This window comes from Rhinoraja longicauda, chromosome 13, assembly GCF_053455715.1.
Source record: "Rhinoraja longicauda isolate Sanriku21f chromosome 13, sRhiLon1.1, whole genome shotgun sequence".
NCBI lineage: Eukaryota > Metazoa > Chordata > Chondrichthyes > Rajiformes > Arhynchobatidae > Rhinoraja > Rhinoraja longicauda.
Genome location: NC_135965.1, coordinates 13614653 through 13625240, shown reverse-complemented (window position 1 = coordinate 13625240; position 10588 = coordinate 13614653).

The window sequence follows — 10588 nt, the reverse complement described above, 5'->3', positions numbered from 1 at the left end:
TGTATACAATGATGATAGGTCCTGATCTGAAAGGGGTGTGAGTTTATGGGGCACAGCCTGACCTCACCGACCTGTTTTGAGTATCAGCCTGACCTCAACATACGGTTGGGACATGTTGGGCTTGGGATGGGTAACATAGCTCCAAAAGGAATGAAGGTGGACCATGCCAAGGTGAAGCTAAACAGTAGCTTGTGGAAGCTGAAGGCTAGAATAATACAGCAAAATGCAACAATGATAAATTAAGTTGAAAGAGAGATAAGGTGAATAGCCACGGTTTTTCCCCAGTGCAAGGAAGTCTATAAACTATAAGGCATGGGTTGAAGGCGAAAGGGGATAGATTGAAAAGGGACTTGTGTGGCATCATTTTCATACAGTGCATATGAAATAACCTGCCAAAGAAAGGCAGCACAATGGCATAGTGGTAGAGCTGCTGCCTTACTGTGACAGAGACCCGGGTTCGATCTTGACCACAGGTGCTGTCTGTACGGAGTTTGTACATTCTCCCTGTAACTGCATGGGTTTTTTTTCCAGGTGCTCCGGTTTCCTCCCACACTACAAAGTCATACGGCACGGTGGCGCAGTGGTAGAGTTGCTGCCGTACAGCTCCAGAGTCCCGGGTTCTGTATGGAGTTTGTACGTTCTCCCCGGGACCGCGTGGGTTTTCTCCGAGATCTTCGGTTTCCTCCCACACTCCAAAGAAGTACAGGTTTGCAGGTTAATTGGCTTGGTATAAATGTAAATTGGCCCTAGTGTGTGTAGGATAGTGTTAATATGCGGGGATTGCTGGTCAGTGCGGACTTGGCGGGCCGAAGGGCCTGTTACCGCGCTGTATCTCTAAAACTAAAACAAAATCATTCAGGTTTGTAGGCTAATTGGCTTCAGTAAAAATTCTAAATTGTCCCTGGTATGTAGGATAGTGTTAGTGTATGGGGTGATTGTTGGTCGGCACAAACTCGTTGGGCCGAATGGCCTGTTTCCGTGCTGTATCTCTAAAGTCTAATGTCTAAAATGAAGTGATAGAGCAGGTAGAGTTACAACATTTAAAATACACCTAGATAGCTACATGGATAGGAAGGGGCTTGGAGGGATATGGCACAGGCACATGGGACTCGCTTGGTTCGACAACTTATTCTGCTGAAGGGCCTGTTTTCGTGCTGTGCAGTACTGGTATTAGAAATTCCCATCAACTCTCCCCAGATTCTACCACTCACCTACACACTATGGGCAATTTGCCACGACCTATAAACAATAGACAATAGGTGCAGGAGTAGGCCATTCGGCCCTTCGAGCCAGCACTCCCATTCAATGTGATCATGGCTGATCATTCACAATCAGTACCCCGTTCCTGCCTTCTCCCCATATCCCCTGACTCCGCTATCTTTAAGAGCTCTATCTAGCTCTCTCTTGAAAGCATCCAGAGAATTGGCTTCCACTGCCTTCTGAGGCAGAGAATTCCACAGCTTTACAACTCTCTGAGAGAAAAAGTTTTTCCTCATCTCCGTTCTAAATCTACCCCTTATTCTTAAACTGTGGCCCTTGGTTCTGGACTCCCCCAACATTGGGAACATGTTTCCTGCCTCTAACGTGTCCAATCCCTTAATAATCTTATATGTTTCAATTAGATCCCCTCTTATCCTTCTAAATTCCAGTGTATACAAGCCTAGTCGCTCCAGTCTTTCAACATACGACAGTCCCGCCATTCCGGGAATTAACCTAGTGAACCTACGCTGCATGCCAGAATATCCTTCCTCACATTTGGAGACCAAAACTGCACACGATAGTCCAGGTGCGGTCTCACTAGGGCCCTGTACAACTGCAGAAGGACCTCTTTGCTCCTATACTCAACTCCTCATTATGAAGGCCAACATTCCCTTGACTTTCTTCACTGCCTGCTGTACCTGCATGCTTCAACCAACCAAGCTGCACATTTTTAGGATGTGGGAGGAAACTGGAGGACATGGATCAAACTCATGTGGTCAAAAAGGACAATGTACAAGTTCCACTAGACAGTTGGGATTGAATTTGGTCAGTGGAGCTGTGAGGCAGCAGCTCTACGAGCTGTGCCACTGGGTCAAGTCAAGTCTGGTTTATTGTCTTTTGCACAAGTAGACTGAGGTACAGGTACGATGAAAATCTTGCTTGCAGCAGGTACATACACTCTGACAACACATAAAAACAAAATATACAGAGATTACATATAAAGTGCAAGAAGGTAAACAGAAAAGACTGCAAAGTAAAACAAGACATTAGTGCAACACCACAGTATTAGAAAATAAAGTAAGTCCATCGTACTGCAAGAGGCCATCTATTGTAGAGAGACTGCCATCCCATTAGAAGAAGTAGAAAGAAATGGTGTACACATTTTGATTGAAATAGAGTGGCTTTGGCAGTTGATATCGAGAAGAATTTCAATCTAAATTGAAGATTATTCCAATGCATTTTTATTGATATTAAATTAGATTTCTAAATCATTTGTGTTAATAATGGGTAATTAAATGGTGAAGTAAAGCTGTATGTTAGCTCTGTTTTTATTTACTAGTATTTACATTTGGATTACTGGATGCAGTTTAGCTTTTCAGATAGAGGACAGAGCTGATCCCATGACCTCAGGGGGTCCTGAACTTTTTTCTGTGTCCCATTTTGAAGGGATCTATTTTTGTGGAACTCTGTCTTCTCTAATTACAGGCATTGAATTTGTTTTTATAAATAATTCTCTCTTCTACTGATGCCAAGTCCCTGCCTCACCCGCCCCACCAAATTAAATGCGTAGGCAATTGTTAATAAGGGCTTCAGTGGAGTACCAAGTGAGTGGTGTAGTTGCAAGACCAATTGTCATGATAAGAATTCAACAAGGAATCTGTTTGTTTATTGCAATGCATGAAAGGTTATATCACTTCAAGTAGAGCAAGGAATTGTGGCAGAGTATATCTCATCTAACTAACAAATGAGTAATTTTTTAATATGAAATACGGTTCACTGCCGAGCATATTTCCTTTACCTATATTGTGTTTCTCTATTTAAAAAGCAATGCAATAACATAAACTTTCATACCTTTTTCAAGACATGCCCAAGCACTTTGCAACCAATGTCGCAGTGTAGTCACTATTGTTAATTTTTAATTTATTGATTGAAGGAGTTTTCTTTCCATAGAGCATGAAGTGTTTGCTTTAGGTGCTTTTGGTAGCACAGAAATTGATAAATTGTCAAATCTGGCTTGAGTCCTCAATCTATTCAACATCTCTTCAAATCCTTGAATCTCTCAAGCCTAGAAAAAAAAGAAAAGCCACTGTAAGGAAAAGTCTATTTCTGCCATCAGTTAATTTGGTCACCACTGATGCAAACAAAACCTCAAAACTTGAATTTCATTTTCTTTGTTACATTTATCTATGATTATTAAACACAAACTTTATAAATTGGGGCATCATTTGCCCGGAGCATCAGGCTGTTGGCTCAAACATTTGAGACAATGTTCAGGTAATATTTACCATCCATGGCAAAAAAACAAGCTTTTTTGCTTAGGATTCCAGCATCTGCAGTTTCTTCAGTCCTCATATCACCTAACCCCCTTGAGGTTAGAAGGTTGCAAGATGTTGACCAAAATGATGAAGGTGGATGAAACAGGAAGGCAAAGGGCCTGGAGTGTACAGATACTTGACTAGTATTGATAGATTTATAACCTCAAAATGGATGAACATAATGACAAAATTGTTATAGTAATGGGAGTGTATTGTAATATTGTAACACGGACTTGGTGAGAGTCTGATTCTCCAAACCTCCAAAGGTTTGGAGAATCAGACTCTCACCAAGTCCGTGTTACAATATTACAATACACTCCCATTACTATAACAATTTTGTCATTATGTTCATCCATTTTGAGGTTATAAATCTATCAATACTAGTCAAGTATCTTGATGGCATACATATTGTAGACTATTGACTGAAACCATGTGGAAATGTGATTCACTTTCTGTAGGAGCATTTTGGCATTGAGGGTCATTTTGTAGAACAAACTACTTCAAATGGAAATGTAATACATTTTATAAACTACCTGAACATCTAGCATTTCTGATTGACAAATGGTTTAGTTCTTTAGAGGATTAAATGACACGGTCAGCATTTTTCTGTCTACCATGACTTTTCTCATATTAGCAGCATATTTCAGAAACTCTCCAACCAAGTTTGCAAAGGTAATTAAGGTTTAATTTTATGAGTTTTTAAAACATTTCCTGTCCCTTTCAGTACAAAAAATCTGTTCTGCCCTAAACAGCAGTTCTTACAACATTTCTAAATGTTTAATGTTTCTCTCGTCTACCTTAATGTTTACATTTTTTATTTTTCTTTTCCAACAATCTTTGGAGTGGCACAGTGACGTAGCTGGCAGAGTTGCTGCCTCACAGTGGCAGAGATGCGGGTTTGATTCTGACTTCAGGTGCTGTCCATGTGGAGTTTGCCCGTTCTCCCTGTGACTGCCTGAGTTTACTCCGTGTGCTCCGGTTTCCTCCCACATCCCAAAGCTTTGCGCGTCGACAGGTTAATTGACCTCTGTAAATTGCCCCAAGTTTGTACGGGGTGGATGTGAAGAGCTTGTTTCCATGCTGTATCTTGCAATCAAGTCCATCAATGAATCTTTCTTCGTCAGTTTGAAACTGGGGTCACTTTGTAAACATTTGGAGCAAAAGTAAATTACACCGATTTCTGAAATCATGGGCTTTCTTAAACTTTAGGATCAACGTCCAGAAACACAAGGGATTACAAAGTTGGCTTTTTATTGCCAATCATCTCAATTTAACTGTACACGGTTGCTGATCACACTCTCAGATCAGAGTGAGCAGTCAGGGGAGTGTATTGTGGCCATCTAGGGACACAAAGCAATACCAATATAAATAGCTGATGTCCATGAGAGCTCCATAAATGGAAGTAACTGCATTCTTCCCTAATCTGAAAACTAAAAACTGCAGTGTCACACCATCAGCTAACAGGAAGGAAAAGTGTGCAGATGACTTGGATGTGAACTTAAATTGACAATAACAAAGTTTTAACAAATATTAAATGTGATCATCCCTTTTTCTCTTTAAAAAAAAATCTTTTTTGTATCCATGATAATATCATCTGTAAGCAATGTCAGTTTTCATATCTATGCTGACAATACATTGCTCTGTCTCACCAACATTCCTCGACCTCTATATGTCAGAGATCTTGTCTAATGCTCAGAACTGGATGAAGAGAAATTTCTGTATTGGGAAGGCCAATTCAGTTTTCTTTGGTACTCATCACAAAACGCATTCCCAATCTCGTTGTACCCCTGTACAATGACAATAAAGATATATTGTATTGTATTGTATTGTATTGTATTGATTCACCCACTCCACCTTTCAACCTGAAATTGTCCCTGACCATTCATAACCTTAGGGCCGCGTTTGTCGCCAAACTAAGATTCAGCCCACAATTCTGCAGCTTCACTAAGACTGTGTTTCCATCTGTGTATCGTTGGCCACCTCTGTCCCGTCCAAATCCTCCAACTTTCATCTATGTCCCTGTAAGTCCCTTGGACATAATTATTTCAATGCAGCCCTGGCTGGCTCCCCTGTTCTACTTGAGATCTAGAATGTTGATGCCCTAACTTGTCCCAACTTCTATCCTAACTGGTATCATGCATCAGCCCCATGAATACCAACTTACATTAATTCCCTATGAGCAGCACCTCTTATTTTCCAATTCGCACTCATTTTTAAATCACTCTATGACCTCACTCATCCTTTTCCCCGCTCATGTCTGATGCAAGATCTTCACCTCAAAATATTAACTCACCCTCTCTGTTCCTGTGAAGATTTTCCAGCATTATTATATCAATAATTTTATCCTTTCCAAGTATGGAGAAGAGTAAGGGGAAACTGAGCAAATGTCTCTCATTTTAACAAGTTAATGTAGAGGGTGTGCATTATATTTTATATTTACTTGCCCCATCCCACATCCCCCCAACCCTGCTCCTGAACCCAACTCATCACCTATCCATGGTCTCCAGGGATGTTGACTGACCCACCCGCTGAGTTACTCCAGCACTTTGTGTCTTTTTTCTAAACCAGCATCTTTTTTTTTGTGTCTATAAATCAGTCTGAAGAAGAGTTCCAACCCCAAATGTTGCCCATCCATGTTTCCCCTGAGATGCTGCCTGACCTGCTGAATGATTCCCGCACTCTGTCTTTTTATTCTGCTCGTAAAAAAGTTGCCCCACAGAAGGCTGAATCCAGCCAATACGTCAATCAGCCAATACCCAAACACATGATCTGCATATATATTTCATTCCTATTTGTAGTACTTTCTATAAATTGTATTTTCCTCTGAGACCATTAAAACTAAGACCATACTTAAAATTGTGTTAATGGTAAAGTACTGTAATTATGAAAGGACGTATATAAATGTATGTTGTTCCAGCTGTGGATCTTACTAATTTTATATATGGATTCCCTATCGCATCTAAGCTTATATATTCCATACTCTCCTACTTCAAATAATGATCATAATTCAAAATCTTTTGATGGCGATAAAACTTTTTTGAATTTTCAGCGTCTAAAGAATTGGACTTTGCAAATGCGTCTATTTACCATAATTTTCCTTTTTTTTCTCTGTGGTCTTTTCCACTTGTTTTTCTTTTGAATCGTCATATGAACCCGAATTCCAAGATCCCTCTGCTCTTCCCACCTTTTCTCATATAATAATTACTTATTTTCAACAAGAAGTAGGTTGATTGTAAAGTCAGCTACAAATGAGCTTTTCTGCCGCAGTTCTGAGCAGTGATGTAATAACTCTATTAATGTGACAAACCTCAAAAATAGAATAATTTATCACTGAGAGAAAATGATTTAGACAATAGACAATAGACAATAGGTGCAGGAGTAGGCCATTCAGCCCTTCGAGCCAGCACCGCCATTCAATGCGATCATGGCTGATCACTCTCAATCAGTACCCCGTTCCTGCCTTCTCCCCATACCCCCTCACTCCGCTATCCTTAAGTCATTCAATAATTACTTATTATTCATAAGCCATTCATTAATAAAAGAAAGGTTTAATATTTATTGAAGCATTTAACTCCAATTTGCAGTATTTATAAAAGTAGCATACAGATTTCAGTCATTGGCTATACCTAAAGGCAAATACTTAATTTGTGCAAAGCAGTTGTGGATTTATTTTGTGGTACAATATGAAGCATATCGAACATAGATTCTTTATTTTCAAATATCATGTAATTTACATGATTGAAATTTTGTATTTATGTTATTTTCATCAGATATTAGGTCAGTGACTTGCCAATGAATTGAAATCCAGAAATTGTAAATGGGGCCTTGGGAATACTCAAAGGAATAAGCAGAGGCTGTGAATGCATTGTAGCATTAAGAGATAAGGACAAGTGCGGCTAGACTACAATCAGTAAAAATAGCAGGAACATATTGAATATTGAGTAACAGGCAATCACTGGAGTAATCAAAAGTGCAGTTCCATGATAAAGACATTATGATTAAAATTTCCTGAATATTTAGATGATTGGTAGAGGAGTGATATTGTTCATTAGTTCTTGGGTTACCACACGAGTAGATGCTAACTAGATGGAGAGAACCATAAAGCAGGGCTTTAGTAATCATATTAATACTGTCATATTAGTGGTAAGTTGGTGATGGGAAATAGGAACATGCTGAAATGGATATGGATTATGTTGTTTGTTTAGGATGGCAGATTAATTGGATGCTTCCATCAGTCTGTTCCAATAATTCTCGGTTTGTTAGGGAGGATCAAATGACCCTGTGCTAGGAAGGATCAAATCCTGTAGAAATGTTGGACATATTATGAACTAAGTGCATTGAACAGAGTGCGAACTTGATACTAAATAGCTGTCAACATCATAAACAGCTAGCTACTTCCTATATTTCTGGCACTAAGGAAGTACCCAAAAGGGGCAATGGATGTGATATAAAGCTTTGATGTATAAATAAATAGCAACGAATGTGGGATTCAAGATATATCAAAGGATATACAAAGCATCAGTTAATTGCTTCACACATCCGTGCACTGCTTATTTAGCTGAAGACTAACCCAAGAAGGCCAAGGATAAAAGTTGTGTTAGGATGAACTTAATAGTTCCTGATGCAGTTTACCAGGAAGTCAAGTTCCTGCATGCAACTAAAACATTTTTGACAGCTTCAATGGTGTATTTTTAAAACCGCTGTAAGCGTACCTCTTCTGAACATATCCAGAATTTGAAGTGGTAGAAATTATAAGATGTAATCAAACCCTGTCAGGTTTTGTTCTTTGCACTTTTGCTCTTCTTTCAAAATATCATAAGAACAATTCTTATTGGAATGACACTGGTTGAGATTTTAATATGACCATTGTAATGGGGTTGAGAGGGAAAATAGATCAGCTATGATTGAATGACAGAGTAGATTTGATGTGCTCAATGGTCTAATTCTGTTCCTATGACTTATGGTCATGTGGTCTGAGCCCTTGTCACAAATATTATGATAAACTAGACCAAGTGGACCCATTGGGCCCAAACCTCTACTGCATTGGTGCAGTCCCCCTCCTCCCCCTCCCTTCCCCCCCTCCACCCCTCCCCCTCCCCTTCCCTCCCCCCTCCCCTCCCTCCTTCCCCTTCCCCCCACTGCATCCCCCTCAACCCCGTTATCTTCCCCCCCTCCCTCCCCCCACCCTCCACCCCTCCCTCCCTAGGAGATAGATTTAAACTTTAAAATGTGAATAACTTAAAAAATATAACACCGATTTCAATGAAACTCCTTCCATTAGCACCAAAGGGACGATGGTGAGTAAGGTGGGCCTAAAATTGTTGCGCTATCGTGTACCGTTTTGGCTGTAGTTCAGGAACAAACAAACAAACAAACGAGAGTTTTAGTATATAGATGTGAGAATCTAAAATATATCAGCCTACAAATCCAATATTATTTACCAGGTTCAAAATGTATAGATATTATTTTATTCTAGTTAAATTATTACTGTTTTGAGAACATCCAATTTTAACATCTGAGCATTTCTAGCATTTAAATCATTAGAAACATAAAAATCATCATATAAAAATGAAACACTCTTCCCTCCAATAACCAAGTCACACCCAGATAGAAAAGCACATCTATGTATTGTCAAACATTTAGAAAATGCAGTGTCCATCCCTGTAAATGTACTGTACTCTCTTAATGTCAGAGATGTTTGCCACTTAATGTAAATGACAGAAAATTGCCTTACATCTTTCAAAGTACAGTGATTACATGAATTACTTTAAAATTACGGTGTACTCTAGTAATAACAATGCTAAAACAATGGTATCCAGTGGAAATATTTAAACAGTTGTAGATGTGGCTGTGGTACAACCATGGTGTGAACCTATCTTTACAGCAGACCGTGTTATAGACACACATATAAATCTATTTAATGTATAAACATCCATCATTATGCAGAAAAAACAGAAAGTAAAGCATTCTTAATAACTAAAATCACTGGTTTCCTTTGCTTTTTGTCTTACCATTTCATCAAAAAGAATGAATACATAAACAATCTGAGTTGATATTTGTGTTGGTTTATTTATTGTCATGGTGTGTAAGATACTGTGAAAAAATGAGTGCTGGAATTGTCAATGACTTTGTGTCTGTTACTTAAATCTTATTTATTGATAAATGCAATTTATCATTTCTAGATACCCACCTTGTCACAGTTGACCAGGTGCTCAGTCATCGAAATTCTGAATTTATGTCTAAAAGACTCAAGTTTGAGCTCTGATTTTGATATGTCCTGTATTCCAAGATGCACGAGTAAATCCCTTTCACCATATCCATCAGAGGGGAGGGAGTAAGCTTATTCTAGGGAATTAAGATCATTCCTCCACAACTCACCCCTGGGAAGAGTGAGAACCAAACCAAATTCAAAACCTAAAAACAAAAATCAAATTGTATTATTTTGAGTAATATTTCAAATACATAAACTGTTATAGACACAAAATGCTGGAGTAACTTAGTGGGACAGACAGCATCTCTGGGGGGGAATGGGTGATGTTTCGGGTCGAGACCCTTCTTCAGACTGAAAGTCAAGGGAAAGCTCGTTCCCCTTTACCGTGACTTCCAGTCTGAAGAACGGTGCAACCCAAAACGACACCCATTCCTCTCCAGAAATGCTGCCTGTCCCGCTGAGTTACTCCAACATTTTGTGGCTATCTTTGGTTTAAACCAGTATCTGCAGTTCCTTCCTACACATAAACTGTTCTTTTGGTTTTATTTATCAGTCACTGAAACTGGCAGCATGCATGCCCAGTGGAATAGTGTGCATGGCCGCCTCTGGTAAGTGCTACTTTTCATTAACTCTCAGCATTTTGACAGGTTGCTGCAATGGTACTTCAGAGAAAAAATAGCGTTGATTTGATTTTGCCTGGATAAAAATAAATGTGTAGTTTTTTATATGTTTCCATTTCTCCATAAAATTATGCTGGATGTTTAGTTACCACTAGACCAAGTGGACCCGTTGGGCCAAACCTCTGCATTGTTGCAGCACCCTCTCCTCCCCCCCCCTCTTCCCCTCCCCTCCTCCACCCCCT